This window comes from Ambystoma mexicanum, chromosome 5q (assembly GCF_040938575.1).
Source record: "Ambystoma mexicanum isolate Mex_15411 chromosome 5q, UKY_AmexF1_1, whole genome shotgun sequence".
NCBI classification, from domain to species: Eukaryota; Metazoa; Chordata; class Amphibia; order Caudata; family Ambystomatidae; genus Ambystoma; species Ambystoma mexicanum.
This window is the reverse complement of record NC_090933.1, coordinates 1,051,573,499-1,051,590,962: the sequence shown is the minus strand read 5'-3', so window position 1 is coordinate 1,051,590,962 and position 17,464 is coordinate 1,051,573,499. Positions and strand designations below refer to the sequence as shown.

Sequence of the window (17,464 nt, the reverse complement as noted above, 5' to 3'; positions counted from 1 at the left end):
AGGTAAATCATACATAAACAGATTATATAGGTTCCGGGCCGTAACACAGCCCTGCTTGACACCTCTTTTCTGTTCGATTTGGGCAGTCATGTTCCCTTGAACATCGAGTTTAAGAGAAACTGTGTTGTTATGATGAAGGAGCCTCAAATAATACAACAAGCCTTTCGGGCACCCAAGTGACTCTAATTTTGACCATAGAATGTCTCTGCCGACCAACTCAAAGGCCGCTTTGAACTCTATCTATAACGCATATAAGGGAGGACTACCCTTTTTCCTGGCAGTCGTACGCAGAGTGTCCAAGATGACCAGGTTGTGTGCCGTTGAATAACCCCTCCTAAATCCACGTTGGAAACAATTAAATAGTCTTTCCTTGTCAGCCCATTCTTGTAGTTTGTCTAGTAATAAGCCTGCAAATAGTTTGCCAGTGCAATCGAGCATAGATAGCAATTTATAATTGCTTGGGTCGCTCTTGTCACCCTTCTTCTGGTATGAGTATAGCTGTTTGCCAAGAATGGGGTATTCTACCTTCAAACATAATTTTTTCAAAGAGGATCTAAAGTAGTTTGGCCCAGAATCTAGGATTACATTTAAGTGTAATATTAGCCAGGCCATTTGGTCCTGGAGCCCTGGACGATTTTAACCTATTTATCTTACCAAGGAGCTTATCAACCATTACTCTGAAGGGTGGGGGGGATAATGTTGTCAACCATCACTGCCTCTTCATTAATAAGCATATTACGATCGCTTTGGAACATTTCCCACCTATGGGTTCCGATTGGACTGATCACAGAGTTTGTCCTATTGCCTCTGACTTCGCCCAGTATTGCCCAGATATTGCGGGAATTCTTGGTACACAAAAGTTGTATAGTCTCTTGCCATTGACTTAATTTCTTTTGATATTTTTTTTTTGTCTTACCCAGGACCATAACTTCCCTTTTAGTGATTTACAGACTGAGAGATAACATTTAATCTGAAAAAGAGAACATTGGACGGATATGGCACACCCAATTAATGTGGGTAATAGTGTATTGGATTATTGTCTAAGTAGGAAATTTAAGGAAAATAGATATGAGGTGCAGAGGAGAGATAGGCAACCTTGACACCTAGGTTGCACAAAGTAATTAGAAACAAGATAAGTTCCCAATTAAGGAACTTGCGTCCCCTGCACACTTTCCAATGTCTGGAACACCAGACCAACAATTAGTTTGTATTCTAAACAGTGTTTCTAATAATATCTTTTGAAACCTTTGCATTAAACCAAGCTCAAGAAGGTCAATTATTAAAGAAATCAACATTCAGGCAAAGTAGGTCACAAGAACCAAAATTCATATTTATTCTTGATGTTGAAACTGTGGATGGCCCATTGCGTTTCGAGTGGTACAACACTCTTCATCAGGGGCAAATCAAAAACTCTAAGGAAAGATATGTACAAAATTTACATTAGAGTGATATTTTCCATTAACAACAATTTTGCAAAACAAGTAGTTTCAACAAACTTCAACTGGTATATAGGCTAATTGAATGAGAATAATTAACACTAGGTATCCAAAGTTCGGGGTACATTGACGCAAAAAATAACATGTTTTAACTGGACAGCTACCATAATATTTCTATTAGAATATGTTAGGCAGAAACCTGTGCAGTTCCCTTAGGGACCACTGCAAAAGATTTAAGACTACAGGTGTTTGTCAGTAAACCCACTTGGTAGCAGTCTGTACCACACAGATTCACTTGGTAGCTGTGGCTGAGCAGTCAGACTTCCCTCAAGAAGAGTTAGGCAGTATGCCGAGTATACACAATAGCTACAGAGACACAGTAGCACAAGCAAACACTGACCAGAGCTTTGGTGTAAAAGTAAAGACACACTTGGGATTTACACTAGCAAAAACGAGGTAAGTAATTTCAGCACACAGTCACTATCATATATATACAACCCTATTCACTTATTAGACAAGTCTTAGTGAGAAACACCACTTATTTTCAGACAGAGGTGAGCGCTTAACATAAGATGACACTCTAATAATTTATAAAGAAAGGGAGGGAAAAAGGCAGCGTTAAGGAAGCACACAAGTTTCAGTACTTTTAAAAAGAACCACAGTAAGGCAGGATAGGCAAGAGTTCTACTGGGGAGCCAGGAAGTCAATTGCAAGGCCCACTCTTAGAGAGTGCAAGCAGGAGGGGTCCAGGTTCACACAGTGGGGTTATGCCCAAAGAGTCTGTAGTCTTAAATCTTTTGCAGTGGTCCCTAAGGGAACTGCACAGGTTTCTGCCTAACACTGGTGTACAGCGGTGGGATTTGTATTGAGTATACATTTTAGTGTGCTTATAAGATACCTTAGTGCAACTAACCACATACCTTAGCACTAAAAGAAGTATTTTCTAAAAACATATTATCAACTATGGAAAGTTATAGTCAAGAGTCCCTTGCTACAAAAACTGCTGATTGTTTAAGAGTTCTCTGTAAGCATAAGAATCTCCTGACTAAAGGTAAGAAAATGGAGCTAATAGAAAGGTTGTTAGCAAACCAAAGTCTTGATGGTGGTTCAGAGGAACCTACCACTCCATCAACTGTAGATAACAGCAATGATATCGATATGAATGGTAGTATTGATAACTTTGAGTCAGAAGCAGAAGAGGAGGGGGAAGATGTTAGTTATCTCCCCTGGGCCTCTATCTGCCCTGCCAGCTGTACCAACTGGACCCTTACCAGGTCCCACACTTAATCCTCAATATATGGAACTAGAAGAAATGAATATTGAATTAGAATTCAAAAGAATTGATGCTCAAACCGAACAACGGCACCAAGAAACCATGAGCTCGAAATGAAAGAATTGTCTGTGGAAAGTGCTTCTCTCTCCGAATGCTCTAGGAGTTCCAGTCCCAAAAGACCCCGGATGCCTAAAGAATTGGTGGGTATGTATGAGCCTAAGATGGATGTGTTGGATTGGTTGAGTTTGTTTGAATATAATCATGGGCTCCAGAACATTACAGCAAATTAGTTACTTTCCTGGTTGTTCTCTAGGCTCCCCCCTGTTGCAACTGGTGTGGTAATGGAGTTGGGGGAGGAGGATAAGAAGGATTATGAATGTGTGAAACTAGCTTTGATAGCTAGATTTGGGAATTTGGGAAGACCCCTTCCCAGTACCTTAAGAGGTTTCGGACCCTCAAAAAGAATGATGGTACCCCTTGGGCTACCTGGGTGAGTGAGTGAGTGTTTGAAAAACTTAGAGGGATGGATTAATGGTTACAAGGTGAACACTTATGAGGGAATAAGAAATCTTGTAATGTTGGAGTCAATTAATGATGCCTGGTCTCCTGAGCTCAGACAGCACTTGGCTGATTCAAAGGAATTAGATCCTAAAAAACTAGCTAAGGCTGCTGACTTGTGGGTTGCCAACAGGGCTACTCACAAGGATTCAGGGGTCACTCAGAAAAAGGATGAGGGAAAGCAGCCACCAAAAGGGAACCAAGAGATTTCTAATACCTCCCAAACCAAAGAGGGCCCCAAACAACAAAATAACCAGGGTAAGCCCCAGGGTAAACCACAACAGGCTAGTGTACCTTCTGTTCATAAACCAGGAGGAGGTCAGGCCAAGCCACCCTTTAGTGAGCATTTGGAACATGCTATCTATGTGGGGCAACTGACCACATCAAAGGAGGTAAACCTACAGGGATTAGCGCAGTCTCCTTAGCCTTCACTCCTGAGGAGGAAGTCCAAATGGCTAGTGCTCACTTTGAAGTCTTTGCTGAAGAACCTCTGGGTCTTCAAGCAAGTGTAACAGTAGAGTCCATGGGTCTGGTTAGTGATCAGAATAGGGGTGTGTACAACTCCATACCGAAAACTCTAAAGTTTATTATATGGACAGTGTTCTTGTCAATGGCCAGGATACCCCTGCCAGGCGAGACTCAGGGGCCAGCAGAACAGTAGTGGATGAAAGCTTTTTCAGGCCTGAGGATGTTGCTAAGGCACCCAAAGGTCCCACTAAGATGTCGGTAGGCCCCGTCCAAATGGTTCCAATTCTACCAGCCCTCATTCAGTGTAATGACATGACAGTGTTGATTCCTGTCCGTGTTCAGACTGAGGTGCCTGGGAGAGTCCTGTTGGGGAATGATCTAAGAACTCTAGGAGTAGTATCCAGTACCCCCAGGCCTCGCAGTATGGAGACCCAGAACCAAACCAAATTGGCTAGAGAGGCCACCTTAAGGAACCACTCTAAGCCTGTGGGAACCTCTACTGATACCCCCACTACAAGCCCTGGTGTTGGTAAGTTGACCTCTGACCCAGGCAAATTTCAGGCTAAAATGTTAGGGAAATGGGAGCCCCAACCAAGCTCCATCATTGTTTCCCCAGTTATAGAGTCTGTGACTCCCCCTGCTTCTGAGGAAGAGGTGGATAGACCTACTGGAACCCTAACTAGGCCTAAGAGAACTGGTAATTCTCAGTCCTGGTGGAAAACCAGAAAAGAAAAGTCTAAGGCCAAAAACCTTCAGACTGTTGGACCTTCTACCGAAGATTCCAACCCAATTCCTAGGGGAAACTCCTAAAGTAGGTAAATGTAGATCTAAGAGGAAGGAGAAGCATGTACCTTGCTTATCTCCATCCCCTCCACCCAAGAGGCCTAAAACCCAACCTTCTCCCAACAGAGAGGTGGTGAGGACCTCTGGAGGCCCCTCTAGATCTAAGGGAATCCTTTATAAGAAAAAGCCTATCACAGGTTCAGAAGTTGTACCAACTTCTGAGGGACTGGTCAACCAGATCCCCTATAACTTCAAAAAGACTCATGTTCCTCAAAGTGTTTGTAGGTCATATAGCTTACAAAGGAGATCCTTTGATTTGACCATAGAACATACGTCAGGGTGTCACCATCAAAATGCTGATGGACTCTCTAGGATGTATGTCATCGACTAGAGGTATGAAGTTCATCCAGGAGTGGAGTAAAGACATGATTTGAGGTGTTCCTTTGTCTTTCCATGTGTTTTATGGGCTATGGGGTATTTTACTCCATAGGGTTTCATGTGTTTTTGATGTGGGTTACACAGCACCCTCCATGCCGTAACCCAGGGGCGTCGTAGCGACCCCCCAACATAGACTCCATACCCTGGGACTGACTACTGTCTCCCAGGGCATATAAAGTCACCATTGGCTTTACTAGTCCCAAATTATGAACAGAAACCAGTACAAACCATCATATTGTGGACGTACTGGTCGGGGCAATTCGATTGCCCCGGGGTCTGTTGTTCGAGGGGGCACGTCTCCATCCTCCCTGATCGAGTTTTGGCTGGTGGCAGTGGATACTACTTTTTATATTCGACCGCAAATATATCTCTATGGGATTTTCCCATTGTTCGAGGCTACGAACTTTAATTATTTAATTCCTATAGCCTCGAACATACCGCTGGTTTATTTATTTAATATTAATTCACCGGTTGGTATTTTTTGCCAGAACTCGATTCTAAAATGGCGTTTGTGTTCTCTTCTGTGACTCCAACCCAAGTCGAGCCCTTTGTTCCACTTTTTGGCGGGCTTCTCCACATAAGCCTCCAAAAGTGGTGCCACTCTGGGTAACACAGGGGGTTTAGGCACCCTGGACTGAGTTGCCTTGCCAACTCAAGTCGCACTCTTGTGTGATTGGCCCACCACTTAGCATGTTTGATTGACAGCTAGGCTGAGTGAATGGGGGTGTGCTGTATAAAAGCAGGGCTTTGGGGACTGGAACTTCAGAAGTCGCCACAGGACCTAAGAATCCAAGGAGGGAGAAGCTGAGCCGACCTGCAATGACGACACCACCGGTGGAGCCCTGCTGAACCGTCTCACCACTTTTCCCGACGACAGAGGAGATCTCCAGTCCGGAGAGTCTTCTTCCTTTGACTGGTGGGGATAACCAGTTTTGCCTTCTTTTCACCTTCCTGGAGCATCTCGTGGTCGCCTTGCTCGTGCCAAGCACCCCGGCAACCGGAATACCACGGTTTACCACTACCACGAAGAGAAGGGTAGTACCTTTTAACCGAAGAACTCTGCGGGTGGTTTCTTCCCTGGCAGTGCAACGACCTTCATCTTTCCTCCACGGCGAGACCTCTTCTTCCTCTGGACGAAACGCTGATTTGCACTTGCTGCCAGGAACAACTGCCCCCGTTGGAGCTTCCTTCACACTTAAGGGACTGTGTCCCACCTGGCTTCCCTTGCGACAGATCGTTTGGGGTGACAGTAAAGCCTCGACTTTCTAACCTGGGCTAGCCTGGGACAACCTAGTTAACTTTGCCTGAATTTATTTCATCCTTTTTGTGCGAACTATCTACAAGACTCTTTGGGCATAACCCCACTGTGTGAACCTGGACCCCTCCTGCTTGCTCTCTCCAAGAGTAGGCCTTGCAATTGACTTCCTGGCTCCCCAGTAGACTCTGCCTATCCTGCCTTACTGTGGTTCTTGGTAAAAGTATTGAAACTTGTGTGCTTCCTTAACTCTGCCTTTTTTCCCTCCCTTTCTTTACAACTTATTAGAGTGTCATCTTATGTTAAGAGCTCACCTCTGTCTGAAAATAAGTGGTGTTTCTCACTAAGAATTGTCTAATAAGTGAATAGGGTTGTATATATATGATAGTGACTGTGTGTTGAATTTACTTAACTCGTTTGTTTTGCTAGTGTAAACTACAAGTGTGTTTTTAAATAAATAATTATATACTTTTACACCAAAGCTCTGGTCATTGTCTGTACTACTTACTGTGTCTCTGTACCTATTGTGTATACTCTGCATACTGCCTAACTCTTCTTGAGGGAAGTCTGACTGCTCAGCCACAGCTACCAAGTGAATCTGTGTGGTACAGACTGCTACCAAGTGGGTTTACTGCCAAACACCTGTAGTCTTAAATCTTTTGCAGTGGGGGGGCGTGGCCTGGAGCGCCAACGATGTGGCTGCTCCTCTGAGGCCCGCCGTGCGAAGCCCGCCGCTTCTGGGCCCCTAATGCGGCCCCGCGCCTCGATACCGGAGCCCAGCTGATCCCAAGGACGTCGGAGGACCTGGGGCCCATGCAGGCCGAAGCGGGGATCGTGACGCCGGACGGGGACGAAGTTATCCACCCCGGATCCCCGAGCCGTCCTCAGCGAGGACTCCCCAAGATGGCGGCCGTGCTCGTCTCTCGGCCCGGGAGGGCGGGGAGAGCTTCCTGAGGCCGCATCCGGACGCGGCTTAGCTCTTCGGGCGCCCGGGGCGCGGCGGAGCGACATCGGCCCCCCCGGACTTCTCCTCCGGTGGCCTCCCCTTGCGCAGCTCCGCCGCCCGCACCACCGCTCCAGGCCTGCACACGACGGCCTGAAGAAGAACGGCACTGACGGTGCCCATCAGGTAGGGGTTGCTGGGGGTGTGGATCCGGGTGGGGGGCTGGTCCCCCGCCCCTCCGAGGCCGCACAGGAGGGGCCCTCCGGACGTGCCATCTTCACCCCCCCCCTCCCCAGCGGGCTCCTGCCTCCACTTCTCGCTGCCCAAGACCCAGAGATCCAGACCCCCTACGCCGCACTCCTGGGGCGCCCCGGCCCATACATCATCTGGGGCCTCCGCTCGGGCCCGGGACCTGGGGGTCCCCTCCTACTACCATCCCCTCCAGGGGATCCAAGCCTGGGTCCACGGAGGAGGGGGGGTCCTAGCCAGGCCACGCTGAGGGACCCACAGCTGCAGGCCCCGAGGAAGGCCTGACCAACGCCGCCCACCTGGAGCCCTGGGCCTAGCTGCACTTTCAGCCCGGGCTACCCCTGACTCCGGAGGGGTAGCCCCCTTTAGCTCCAGAAGCGACCCGACTGCATATTTCCTGGGGCGCCCCGGCCCACTGCATTACCCGCTCTGTTCTCTCTGGCCCAGTCCCAAGTGGGCACACGTCAATCTATCTGCCCACCGGAACCTTCGCCCCACACATCTGCCTACCATCAAGATTTGGAGAGCTTACCCCCTTGTCTGAAGCTACTGTGCACCGTCCAAGCTTGGAACCAGCATTCCCCCCCCGCAATCAAGAGCCTTGACACCCATCCACAGGGTGGACCTTCCAAACCATCTCCCCACCCACGATCTCGCCAACATGTCGAGACAGTCGAAGGCTATTAAAAACGTGGATATTGCTACCATGCTCACCGCTCCTGACAAGGGAAAGAAACCAGACTCAGTTGCCCCCACCCCAATGATCTCCCAGGAGGAGGGTGACACCCCAGCTACCAGAGGTGACCTACTGGCGTTTATGGCAGACATCAAAGCCGAATTTCGGTCCTGCATGTCGGAACTCACCTCCAAATTGGAACAAACGGACCACAGGGTGACCGAAGTGGAGCAGAGACTGAGTGAGATCGAGGATCGCTCCCAAGATCAAACGGCTGCCATGGGGGATATTCAGCAAACAGTAAGAGCCCTCCAAGACAGGTGCGAAATCCTCGAATACAAACAAGAGGACCTGGAAAACAGAGCTCGTCGGAATAACCTCCGAATCCGGGGAGTTCCGTCCTCAGTCCCCGATCAAAATCTTGCAGGCTACATAGGAGACCTCTTCCAAACCCTCCTCCCACAACTAGATAAATCCCAACTGCTGCTGGATCGGACTCACAGACTGCGTCCGCGTCGGGGAGTAGACTCCGACCAGTCCCCGGATGTCATCACGAGAGTTCACTATTTCTCCACAAAAGAAGCTATCTCCGCTATCAGTCGGTCCGGAGATGAACTCTCTTTTCAAGGTCACCCTCTTCAGATTTATCAGGATCTCTCCCTCTCAACCCTTCAGAAAAGAAGGGCTCTTCGACCCTTAACCCTCTTCCTCCAGGAGCGTAAAGTCAAATACAGATGGCTCTTCCCCACAGCATTGCAGTTTTCTTATAATGGCTCCCTCCGGAGAATATCCCACTTAGAAGATGCCGCTAAAATCATGCAGACATCCTCCTCCCCAGAAGGAACTACCTCCCCAGACTTGGAAGCCTCGGGGAGTCCTACGTCAGCCCTCCCTCCCCAACCCGGGCGCCCTCCATGGTCCAAGACCTCCCGAAGCAGGAGAAGATAGCCCGAGTCCGGGCGGCCCTGGGTGCCCTCCGCTCCTCCGGCGTCCCGGACGCCCAACGCCCTCCCAGCTAAATTTAGAAACAAGAACTCCGGCCCAACAATCTTACGCCCGCCCAGCGCGGCGGGCTTCCTTCACGGCCTATGCCCCCCTCCAAGGTCCGCTCCATCTTAGAGTCCTTGGATGCAAACGTTACTTTACCAGATACGATCGGCCCTGTTGGCCTGGGGTGGGGTTACACCCACAATGTTTCCCACCCCGTTAGTTGAAAAGTTGGCCTCCCGTTGGGGGCCCCGGTTAAAACTGCAAGTGCGGTACAGATCACCTCTACACCTTCTACACGATGGCAGCTAATGCACAACCTGGAGTCCCCCCCCCGTCCCCCAGGCGGGGAACCTCTGGCTCCCCGATCCCGGAACACCAGACGCTGAGATGCCTTTCCTGGAATGTTAACGGACTCAACTCTCCCCCTAAGCGCAAATCGATTCTCCAGAAGCTACAAGATGAGGAGGCCGGTGTGGTGTTCCTTCAAGAGACTCATCTCCTCCCGGCAGACTTTGGCCGGCTCCGATCTAGCTTGTATCCACGCCAGTTCTTCGCCTCGGGGAACTCAAAAAAGGGGGGCACAGCAATTATGTTTCGGAAAGACCTCCGCCCCCAGATCTTGGATTCCATGATGTGCCCGGAGGGCCGCTTCGTGGCCATCAAGTGCCTCCTGCTGGGGGACCTCTACACCTTGGTATCGACATATGCACCCAACTCGGGACAGGCAACTTTCTATGATTCCCTGGGCTCCTCCCTCTCAACCTTTGCGGAAGGTCAGACAATAATCGGAGGGGACTTCAACGGGGTTCCAGACCCCACTAAAGACAAATCCAACCCCCCTGCTCTTGGCGAGTTCGGTCAGGCCCTCAGTCTGCTGCGGCTCTTCAGAACCCTGGAGGTGGTGGATACATGGCGGGTGCTTCACCCTACCGAGAAAGACTACTCTTTCTTCTCGGGCGTTCACCGAACTTTTTCCAGAATTGACCTCATTCTAGCCTCCCCCCAAACTCTCGCCTTCGCTGATGAAGTGTCTATAGGCCAGCGAATTCTATCAGACCATGCTCCGATAATAATGGAACTAAACATTCAGAACACCCACGCTAAGGCGACACGCAGATGGGCGCTCTATGACCCAATCCTCAACGATATGTCAATTAGAGACAATATAGCCACCACCATCAAGAACTTCTTTGAGGAGAACTCAGCCGCGGACACTTCCCTAGCCAATAACTGGGACGCAATGAAGGCTGTAGTTAGGGGATCCCTGATAGCCCAAGGCGTAGCATACCATCGAAACCGGAAACAAGTTCGCCTATCCCTGGAGGAGGACTTGCGAGCAGCTGAGGAAGCCCAGAAAAAGAGTGGCTGGTCTCCTAGAACACAGAGAGCGCTTCGCTCGGCCAGGAAGAAACTGGAGGCCCACTATGCAGAACACACTGCGCAACTCTTGGCGAAGACCAAACAATTTTACTATGCCAAAAGCAACAAGGCCAACAAGTTGCTGGTGGCCAAGCTAGCTAAAACGAGACGGACCAACACAATTATAGGGCTCCGAGACCCACAGGGGGTGATACACCACTCCGAACAGACGAAACTACAACTAGCTTCGGACCACTTAACCCAGGTCATGACAGCACCCCCCCCCCGAGATCGGTCAAGGCAGGAGGCATACCTGCGGAACGCAGCCCTGACACGTCTCCCAGAATCCACACGAGAGCAGTTGGAAGCCCCGATAACAGATGAAGAAGTTGACGAAGCTATCAAGGCCCTCAAACCGCGGGCCCCGGGCCCAGACTGATACTCCCCGAGGTTCTATAAGATATTTAAGCTCCAGCTTATCCCCCACATGGTGGCCCTCTTCAACTCTTTCCAGGTCTCGGGATCTGTGACCCCCACAATGCAAGAGTCGGTGACGGTCCTGCTGCCTAAGCCGGGGAAAGACCCGAGAGATCCGGCGTCATACAGACCCATCGCCCTACTGAATATCGACGCCAACCTGTACTCGAAGATTCTGGCTAACCGCCTGGCACTTATCCTACCGGAAATAATCCACCCCGACCAAACAGGCTTCATTCTTCACCGAGCAGCAGGGGACAACATCCGGCGGACTCTGAACCTAGTGAACATCGCCCACCGCAACTCCCAAGGCCTTGCCCTAATGGCCCTGGACGCAACCAAAGCCTTTGACAGAGTCGATTGGTCCTATCTGGAATGCACCCTGGAAGCATTTGGGTTCGGCCCCATAGCCCGGGCCATGATCCTGGCGAACTACAAGCAGCCCAAAACCATCCTCCGGATCAATGGCGCCCATTCAGCCCCGATACCTCTGTCTTGTGGGACAAGGCAGGGCTGCCCGCTGTCACCCCTACTCTTCGCCCTCACAATGGAGCCCTTCGCCCAGAAGATCAGGCGGAATGAATCTATTAAGGGACTTCAGGTGGGCTCGTCCCACCACAAAATCGCCCTCTACGCGGACGATGTACTATTGACACTCACGGAAGCCAGTACCTCAGCGAAGCACGCCCTGGCCGAAATAAAGGAATTGGGGGAGGTCACCGGCTTTACTGTCAACGTCGCCAAATCAGTGGCCCTAGGACTCGGCCTCCGCCCAGAGGAAAAAGAGGCGTTGACGGGTCTGTGCCCGATTGAATGGCGGGACCACTCGATCCCTTACCTAGGAGTTCTCATCCCAGCGAACCCAAAGGAGACCTATCAGGCCAACTTTCCCAAACTGATCAAGGAGCTGGAGGGGGACCTGAAGCGATGGACCACGCAAGAGATCTCACTAATGGGCCGGATCACAGCCGTCAAAATGAACCTGCTCCCTAGGTTCCTCTATGCCTGCTCATCCCTATCGGTGCCCTTCCCGGCCCGGACCCTCCAAGAATTACAGAGGAAGATATCGAAATTCATATGGAAAGGCAAAAGGGCCAGGATCCCCCACAAGACCCTGACTGGTAACGCCAGGCTGGGAGGCCTAGGGGTTCCGGACCTGCAGGCCTATAGGACAGCGGCGCAACTATCACACCTACACGCCTGGCAGTCGAGCACGGCCCGCCCCAGATGGGTGGAACTGGAGCAAGCCCAGCTTCCGCTCCCCCTCCGGTTCCTCCCTCACATCCAACCCTCTCTCAGGGCGCGCTGGAAGGACATCCTACTGACAACAAAGCAGACCCTGAGCTCCTGGGACTGGGCTCTAAAGCAGAAGGGAATCCCGAGGGGCCGGGGCCCCCTTTCGCCGATCTTTCACAATCCCGACTTCTCCCCGGGATCTCTCCCCCGCAACTTTCAGAATTGGATAGACGGGGGCCTTGAAACCCTGGGGCAGATGTACTCCGAAAACAGACCCCGGACCTTCGAACAGTGCAAGGAAACTTTTCGGCTTCAAGAGAGGGACAGATTCACATACTGCCAGCTCCGCCACTGGTGTTCACACCCCCAGACCCTCCAGGCGGCAACTCGCCCCCCGACCCCACTGGAACTAACCCTCGTGGACCTGCCGGCTAGAGGAAGAACTTCAGCCATATATAGACGCTTCTCGAGGGACTTTCTGGCGGCAAAAACTCGATCCATGGCTCAGTGGGAGGCAGACCTAGGCCATCCGATTGATGACCAAACTTGGGTAGACATATGGTCCCGCACCCACTCCTCCTCCACCTGCGTCACCAACAAAGAATGCGCATATAAACTCACCCTGCGCTGGTATTACCCCCCTCTCAGACTCCACCACATGAATCCACAAGTGGACCCCGCCTGCTGGAGAGGCTGCAATCAACCAGGCTCTTACTTTCACATGTGGTGGACGTGCCCCAAGATCCGGCAATTCTGGACCAGGTGTCTCTCGACCATTGAACAAATCACCGGCTCCGCCCTCCCGATGGACCCTGGAACAATTCTACTGGGGATCCCGATTCCCGGAACCTACCCCCGCTCCGGCAATAGGGCTAAGCTCCTCACACAATGCCTCTTGGCGGGCAAGACAGTTCTGGCCCGTTTCTGGAAGTCACAAGACGGCCCCTGCCTTGCCCACTGGTGGGGAAAATTATGGGACATTTTAATAGCGGAAAAGGTCACCGCAGCGAGAGCAGGGACTCTGTACCGCTTCCAGAACGTATGGGCCCCAGTGCTGGACTATGATCAGCGATTTCCCGCAATGACGTTCAAACCAATCAACGCCCGTTGGGCCCTGAGGGACCAGGAGAGTACGCACCAGGCGGGGGTGATAGACTGAATCTCTGGCCCGGGAAAACCGGAATGATGAGGGGAAAAGGGACACAAAGCCTAAATCTTGTTTTTGCTATGTTATACTGCCATCCGATACTGTTTGTAACCTATACTGCCTTGCTATAAATAAACATATTTTAAAAAAAAAAAAATCTTTTGCAGTGGTCCCTAAGGGAACTGCACAGGTTTCTGCCTAACAGAATAAAAGCAGTAGATCGGTGTCATGGGATTACTTTATAAACTGTGCTGTGCACAAGGTGGACTATATGATCATGGAATAGATATAACAAGTGTGGACTAAAGAGTAACAGCAGATAGAAGTGGCTCTAACCTTGTGAATTTAGTAAAATATCTTCAAGCGAAGAGGTAGTATGTCCGGGAAGAGGATCTCAGGTAATCAATGAGACAGTACAAGATGAGTATTGTCAACCGACTCATATCTGTAAAAGAGGAGTGAGTATCAGAAGCTAGTAAGAGGGTGCAGGGAGAGAAAACTAAGGCTAAAAAAATAATTTAAAAAAAACTTACAACTGATGGCGATCTATCTGGACGCTGAATAATCGTTTTAGCCATGGTATAGTTCTCAAGGTTCTTAGTGGTCCAAGGAGGTGGCTTGAAAAACCCAGATTGTAGCCAATAACGTTTTCTAATGTTCAGCCGCTATCCACTGTCACTAAAAGAAATAACAATGGGAAGAGTGGAAAAAAAATGTACAAATCTTAGAGGGAAAAAATTGGGAAGAGTGTAACTAAAGAGGTGAAGAGCTTAGTGGGAAGGAGGTACTGCACAGAGAGGGCTTCTGTGCATATCAAGAATTCCCTTGGGTAGGGAAGATCTTACCTGTTTAACAATAGCGCTGCCAAATGGAGACCGGAGCCCAGAAGGAAAGCCGACGCCATTTGAAACACTGTGCGTGTTTATATTGTGTACTAAGGCGTGACGTCATCACGCGGATGCGTGTGACGCGGCGTACTCAAATTAGAGTATAATTAGAAGATCTGCCATAAGCATTATCTGGGGAAGACATCACAATAGTGGAACTATTGTCACTGTCACAAAGTGAGTAATTGTTGCGGAAAAGTGCGAGGCAGAGTAACGGAGGCCCGGGATGTTGATAACATGACGTCATCACGTTAGCGAGTGCATGATGTAATGTGTAAAGAAACCCGAGCCGGCGAACTTGCGATCCCTAAAAGGCACATGGGCCCTCATAGAGTCGAGTATAAAGGCCCGTGAAAAAGGTGCAGGTAAGCAAAGTACTTCTAGTTGGGCTGGAAACAAGGCCAATCTTGCTAATGGTGTGAACGGCGCCAAAGCATGGCATCCGTGTCACGGAGAGTTAATGTAATCAGAGGAACATAAAAACACTGTGAGCAGCCTAGAAAAAGCCCCCAAAGAAACAAACTAGTAATAATTTCCGGGAGAGGGAGATCAAAATTGAGGTATGGTAAAAACAGCTTGCTGTTATGTTAACCAGCTAAAAAAAAGGCCCCCATAGGGGGAAGAAGGTGGTACTCGTTGCTCAGAATGAATGTACCAGAGGATATCCAGTGCACAGAACACAAGAGTGTTCTGTTAGGATAGTGAGGACTTTGTAGTGTAGGACCGCCGTATTTGGTCAATGAAGCGACCATTATGTAATTTTTAGAGTAGTGTATAGTGATTAGCACCGCATGCATGAATGATGTGACTGGAATTTATTGGAGTCCATGTTGGATCTGGCGGCACATAAGAGGGGCGAAGGATCAAGGATATTAATCTCAACAACAACAAAAAACTTGTATATCAAGCGTCACAAGGTCTATTATTTATGCCCCTGCAAGATATAGTCATTTCCATAATTATGATTTCTCCAGCATGAGGTATGGCATGGATTCACATGCTCATGAATATTCCCCGTCGTCAGGCTGGGAATCCTTGGTAAAGAAAAAATCAGTATCAGTTTTGTTTCTGGTCTGTCTTTCTTAGTAGTAACCAATCACTGATCTCTGGGTCATACTGCCCCCAGCCAATGACTGCCCTCTCCCTAAGCCCCGCCTCCGGCAGCCATCCTCAGATTTTTACTGCACGCTCAAGTGTTGGGAGTCCTTGTGTTTTACTCTCGAGTTTTTTACTGCGTTTTCATGCTGTTTCAGGAGATTTTCTCATTTTTGAGGTTTAATCGAGCCTCAAGCTCCACCGTTTCTACTTCCGATAACGGGGACCCGTTTCAGAATTCTTCTACGCCCCCCGATGGTGAAGTTTCCGTCGAGTTTACACTTCTTGGAGGATTACGGAAGATCTGCGGCCTACCTCAACGGACATGGCCCAGGGCAAAGGAAGCTCGACGCTCGGATCCAAGCTGTTCAGGAACTGCCCTGGATGCAGATTATATAACATTTTCAAGAAGGACGAGCATTTGCGATGTCTCTACTGCCTCCATGGGGACAAGACGCACGTGGAGAAGGACTGTGCGTTCTGCAAGAACCTTTCGGAACAGACCAAACAAGATCGTCGTTCCCGTCTCGCCTCTTGGCTGGAGAAGGGCACAGCAAGTGAGAAGGCGAAGAAGAAGGTTTAGCGGGCTTCTAAGTCCTTTGAGGGCGCCCCGGCGGCAGGGGCCCAACAGAAGGCCAAGCTCCGCGGGCTCCGGGAGCGCCGAAAGGTCGGGCTCTTCGGTTGCCAAGCAGGGTGCTACTTCCCCGGCACGTTCGACCACGAGCCAGCGCTCTGGTTTGGGGAAGAGGAAGTCCGAGAACCCGGGTAGGCCGCTGGAGCGGACCCGGTCGATCTCGAAGGGGGAGCGAGGCGTTGACCCTCCCCTCAAGGCGAAGGCCCAGGATGCACCTAAGGTGATGAGGGCCTTGATCCACCCGGCTAAAGCCTCTACCAAAGTGGTCTCTACGACCCTGGCGGAGCCGGCAGAGATTACGCCAATGGAAACGGCCTCTGGGCCCAGAGTATCCCTGCCGCCGCAGAGGGAATCCTCTTTCCAGCCCACCGCTAAGACCCCCGTGAAGCCCCCGGCTGAAAAAGAGGGGGGGCAGTGGCCGCTACAGACTCGGAATCAGCCTCTGAGGAGGAACTGGTGGAGACCGAGAGGGGCCTCAACGAAAGGTCTATAGGCCTCAACAAAAGGTTCATAAACCTCAACGAGAGGTTCAAGAAGGTTCAATCCCAGGGGATGGTCCCTGCTGACGTATCGAAGATAGCGACGAGGAGGACGAACAGGGCCCAGTGGAACGGCCATCCCATCCGTCGCAGCCATTGCCCGAGCCCCAGGATAGCTCAGCGGCCATTTTGTTGGCAATCCAATCCTTATGTACCGAGATAAGGACGAGATTACCACTGACCCCGACGGAGGATCCAGAACCAGGCCCGTCAGGAAACCCTCCGAACAAGCGGAGGAGTGTCCACCCCTCTCCGCCCTTCGTGCCCGCGAGGCCGGTGGACCCCTCCTCCCCCTCGCCAGGAGAGGATACGGCGACGGGGACGGACGACGATGGCGGCGATGACACAGTAGACATCCTGTCGTCACACCACCCATACCCCCCGCCCCCAGCCGACGAGGTTGGCTCTTTCCACGCCATGATAACCAGGGCATCCGAGCTCTTCTAGCTCTGCCCCGAAGAACAGAAAAAGGAGGGGTTTCTGTACAAACGACGAGAGGCTAAGAGGAAGACGGTCCTCGCGGTGCCTTTACTCGACGACATCTGGAACGAGGGGCTTGCTGTCCTCAAGAAACCTGCCACGACACCCGCCAAGAGGGACAGGTACGAGAAGAAGTACCGAGTCCCCGATGCCGCCCGCCCATGCCAGACTCGGTCGTCTTGGCAGCGGCTAAGAAGAAAGCAGCAGGCGCGGCGGCTTCAACTTCCACTTCCCCGCCGGACAACGACGGCAAGAACTTGGACTCTATGGGACGACGGGCATCTCGTCGTCGGCGACGATTAAGGTGGCCAATGCCTTAGCGATCGTGGCCCGCTATGACGGGGAGCTCTGGTCCAAGATAGCTCCCCTGCTAGATTTCCTGCCTGATGACAAAAGGGCAGAGACCCTAGAAATTCTGCAGGAGGGCGAGGTGGCGTCAGATCACGCCATTACGGTGGCAACGGACATCGCCGATACCGGATTTCGCCAACTGGGCAACGGAGTTTGCCTCCGACGACGAGGATGGCTCAAGGTGACAGAC

General features: G+C 50.8%; 1 protein-coding gene across 2 annotated transcripts in view; it reads left to right on the top strand.

The window, feature by feature from the left end:
* TAF2 (TATA-box binding protein associated factor 2) overlaps positions 1 to 17,464 on the top strand; it is a 2,148,555-nt gene that overhangs the window by 2,099,996 nt on the left and 31,095 nt on the right. The gene's annotated exons all lie outside the window — the stretch shown is intronic.